Source organism: Acomys minous (genome assembly GCF_964271855.1).
Source record: "Acomys minous genome assembly, chromosome: 9".
Classification (NCBI taxonomy): Eukaryota; Metazoa; Chordata; class Mammalia; order Rodentia; family Muridae; genus Acomys; species Acomys minous.
In genome coordinates this window covers 98,582,440-98,587,314 of record NC_140490.1, presented here as the reverse complement: position 1 = coordinate 98,587,314, position 4,875 = coordinate 98,582,440, and the positions used below count along the sequence as shown (strand labels likewise).

Genomic DNA, 4,875 nt, shown 5'->3' with positions numbered 1-4,875 from the left:
ATGCCGGTTCATTTTCTTTTTTTTTTTTTTCTTTTTTTTTTTGGTTTTTCGAGACAGGGTTTCTCTGTGTAGCCTTGGCTGTCCTGGACTCGCTTTGTAGACCAGGCTGGCCTCGAACTCACAGCGATCCGCCTGCCTCTGCCTCCCAAGTACTGGGATTAAAGGCGTGCGCCACCACACCCGGCTCTGCCGGTTCATTTTCTAATGAGACAGAAAGTGTGTGTATTGAGATAGGAGGGAAGGTGGTGGGAGGAGCTGGGGGAGGGAGACAGTAATCAGAATATAGTGTATGAAAAGAAAGCAGTGGCACACGCCTGGAATCCCAGCACTCAGGAGGCAGAGGCAGGTGGATCGCTGTGAGTTCGAGGCCAGCCTGGTCTACGAAGCGAGTCCAGGACAGCCAAGGGAGACCCTGCCTCAAAAAATAAAAAAAATTTAAAAAAAGAAAAGAAAGAAAAGGAAAGGAAAGGAAAGGAAGGAAGGAAGGAAGGAAGGAAGGAATGAAGGACACACACCCCACTACAGCATCAGGACACAGAGGAAATAAAAGAAACTGGAGAAACCCTGCACATCCACTCTGCTTCTCAGCCTTTTGCTTAAGATCAGATAGAAGATAATTGCACTGAAAGAATGCACTCGAATGCACAGACACACACACATCTAAGTAAATCCATTTAATTAAAAATGCTTAAATACTGTGGAAGAAAAAAATGCAGAAATTTTGGGGAATAAAATGGAAGTGAAAATCCAATAGGAAATCTGAAAGATAAAGACTGTCTATGGCTCTGTGCCATCCCCGTCGTCCTCAGCAGCGGCCCCTGGAGCCCGGCTCTGTAACCAGCTTTCCTTCCCCTGTTCCGTGCCCCAGGCTACGATGGAGGTCACTGACACTAGAGTCAAAGGTTATCTCAAAGCCCTCAGTGCATGAGAGTGGAGCAGGTCCAGTGAGCGAAGGATAAGCAGGCCTATGCCGTGCTTTTACCAGCCTCCTCAGCTCTGCTCTCACGGCCCTCACCCTAGATACACTCTTCCCATTGTAACAAAGGCTTATATGTCCACAAACAGGGTATCTGGAAGACCATCAACTTATTATGTGTCCAGGCTCCGCCATGAAACTTCAAAAAGTCAAGAGTCCTGGCCATGAGAAACCTCCTAGCTTAAGATTGTGTTGTCATGATTAGCCAAAAGTTCTGTAGCCAAAAGTCACAGCCTGGTCTACAAAGCCTGTCTAGGAGAGCCAAGGCTATACAGAGAAACCCTACCTCCAAAAAAAAAAAAAAAAAAAAAAAAAAGTCAGGTTTTATTTGAGTGGTCTTTCCTCGTATTGATCTGAGAAAGATGTCAAACAATAATAATTGCTATTAAACCAATGACCTAATTAAGCATGGGCATATAGCTAAAAATATAAAACAAGTAATAAGGATGGGTAATAGCATTCAGATACAGTAACATACAGCTACAGTTCAGCTACTCAGGAGACTAAAGCAGGCAGGAGAGTTCCTAGAGCTCAGGAGTTCAAGGCCAGCTTCGTACCACAGCAAGGCTCATCCTCAAAACACAAAACTAGATTATATGAACAAAAAAAGAGAATCAGTCCAGATTTCAAATATCTTTGTTCTGTGTTAGTTCATCTTATTGTGACTTGGTATGCCAGGTTCCTGACACACAGGCAGGGATGGAGGGGTTTACTCTGCCCACAGTTTCAGAGTGGTCTCTGCCCAGGTGGTTGCAGGCAGAACATTCCAGCGGCGACACCAGGTGGAGGAACAGCGTGAGGATGAGAAGGGAGCAAGCAGAACCTTCAAAGGTAACTTCCACCAACTCCACCCCACTTCCCAAAGTTTCCAGATCCTCTCCAAACAGTGACAACTTCCGGGACCAAGCACTCAACAGTTCATAGTGAAACCACAACAGAGTTCCTGAAGGAGACTACAGCGCGGGTAAGATAAACACATAATGAACTTGAGAAATGTTCCCAGAGTTTGAAGAGCATAAATCTTCAGATGGAGAGAATTTAGCTCAAGGGGAAAATAAAAACTTGACCAAAAACTAACATTATGAAATTCCAGAATACCAGACTGAGGAGAAAGATAAATCTTCCTTTGCCTCAAACACCAGAATTGACGCGAGGTCAACTAAGGATTGTAAAGTGACAGTCAAAACTAAAATATTTTTTTTAAAGAATATGGTGTATCTTAGGCTGGAGATTGTTTTCGAATTAGATAGCCAATGTGAAACTTATTTGTTTTCTAAAGTGTGACATACTTGATGAGACAGGGTTTAAAAATACTCAGAGCCTGCGTTCTCCACCACGCTACAAGATTTGGTGTAGGGACTATATACTAGACCGTGGGACTCATCTGGGCCAAGGTATGCTCCGTCACTCTAAAGACACATGACTACTGTGCTGGAAGTAATATTTTAGAGATAAATAAAGCCATATAGATAACAGTGCTTGGGGCTGTTTCTCAGTGTACAAGATCCAGGAAATACTCGTGTTTCAGAGCCTAGCGCGAAGGTGGGTGTAACGTAGTCGGGAATCCTTGTGGCTAAGAGTCACCAGATCTTCCAGATACTAGCCAAGTGGCCACAGGCTGATTAACCCATCTCTCTATGCATCACTGCCCTCGTCTATGTAGCATGGGACATAACAAGGCCTGTTCCGCACAGGTACTATAGAGTGTCAGTGACATAGTTATTTCAAATCTTTTTTTGGTTTTTGTTTGGTTGGTTGCTGTTTTTGTTTGTTTGTTTGTTTGTTGCTTGTTTTGTTTTGTTTCTGAGAAAGGGTTTCCCTGTGTAGCCTTGGCTGTCCTGGATTTGCTTTGTAAACCAAGCTGGCCTCAAACTCACGAAGATCCACCTGCTTCTACCTCCCCCAAGTGCTGGGATTACAGGCCTGTACCACCACACCTGGCTGTTATTTCAAATCTCAATCAAGTCTTTAGAGTCCAAATGTTTTCATTTCTAGGGAGGTTAAATACAAAATGAGATCATGGCTCACACGGGCTGAGTGGTCAGAGCACATGTGAGTCTTTCTGGCAGCTTCTTTTTCCCAGCATTTCTCAACCCCACTCACACTTTGGAGAGTTTAAAAAAATGCCACTAGCTGATTCTCAGCCCAAATTATATAAATCAGAAATTCTGGGACAAGAAGCAAGCATGTACAGTTTTTAAATCATGGGTCTTTGGGGATGCAGCTCAGTAGTGGAGCATTCCCGGGGCATGTGGGAACTATGGTGCCTTAAAATAACGTTGATGGGGCTGGAGAGATGGCTCACTGGTTAAGAGCACTGAATGCTCTTCAAGAGGACCCGGGTTCGATTCCCAGCACCCACATGGCAGCTCACAACTGCCTATTGTTCCAAGAGCTGACACCCTCACACAGACATACATGTAGACAAAACACCAAGGCACATAAAAATTTTTTTTAAATAAATGAAAAATATTTTTAAGTGATGATGATGAAAATGATAATAAATTCTTTAAAGCCCAAGTAGTTCTAACTTCACACCAGGTTGACCCACTATTGCCTTCATTCTGAGTTCACACCTCTCTGATGCCCCACAACTCCTCTGAACTCCCTTCTTTGGGCCTCCTATGTGTGAGTCTGTTCTCTACTTCTGCCTGGGGCTCTGGGAATCGAACTCAAGTTGTTAGGCTTGCACAGAGACTACATTTACCAACCGACCCATCTAGACAGCCCTGGTAGCTGTTGTGGTTATTCTGCTGCTTCACTGTGAGGTCCAACAGAACGTGTTTTCCAGAAGGATCTAGTGGTATATAAATATATACATGCATCTTATCAGTTATAACTATTGCATGATTTTGTGGTATAAGCGTCACCTGACTATAATATATACCTAATACTTAAATAACTGTATCCAACTGCTATCTTTTGACCATAATGAAATAATTTACCATCATCCTAGGGTTCTGGTTCTGTATTCCCCATTTGTCCTGAGGCTGTTACCGTCCTGAAGTAGCAAAAGACTAAGGAATGAGAAGACTTCAAGTTGCCCTGGGTTTCGAGAGGGAACATAAGGTTCAGTTTCATTTCCTCCTTCTCATGTCAAAACAGACTGAAACCTGTAGCACAGAGGAATGACTACCTCCCGGCCCAGATGGTGTCACCTTTCTTAGGCCCAAGTCCTGCCCTGAAAGTCCTTCCTACTGACTCCTCCATGTTGAGTGGTACAGACCCTGGATGATCCGCATCTGTCCTGGGCTGTTCCCCACGGAGGCCCTCTGGGTACAATGAGTGGTCCAAAAACACGCATCATCACAGGTCATCAGCTATAACAAGAAGTAGATTAGCCCCAGGGGCACGCCATCAAACGACCTGCCAAAGGTACAGTCGACAAGGTCTTCATCAGTCAGTGCTGATATAAATATCATCCTTGGTGGATCATTTGCAATGTGCCTCTCGGAGCTAAATCAGTACTCTAATTGCAACATCAGTTATGGGCCCTGCTCGGTGATGAGAGAGGCAAAGACATGAGGGTGTTCTCAGGCGAAGCTATTTATACATGCCACGTGGTCCTTAATTATCACTGGGGGGGGGGGCAGGGGAGGCATGGGCAGAGGTAGAAAGTGGACAGGATTGAAAACTGAGTCCACCCACAAGCCCTCTGTGCCATTCGTGCAAGAAAGAAAGTTCTAGATGTTTCCTCTCTAAGAGAAGGAGATAAAAAAAACTTCAAGACCTGGGAAAGTAATGACTTTCAAGATGCTAACTGACATTTCAAGGCTGATTGTCTTTTTAAAAAGAAAAAAAAAAATGTGTGTCTTCCAGGCCTTCAAACTTTCAGGAGACTAAGAAACTTCAAGTTTTATAAACCCAAAAGTAAACAAGACATCTCAGAAGGATCCCCT

General features: G+C 44.0%; 1 long non-coding RNA gene across 1 annotated transcript; it reads left to right on the top strand.

Annotated features, from left to right (window-relative positions):
- The first annotated feature begins 1,828 nt into the window (after positions 1-1,828).
- Positions 1,829-4,875, top strand: LOC311604621. The gene is made up of 3 exons (XR_014781584.1): positions 1,829-1,940; positions 3,933-4,045; positions 4,796-4,875. It is a non-coding gene; the product is annotated as an uncharacterized lncRNA (long non-coding RNA).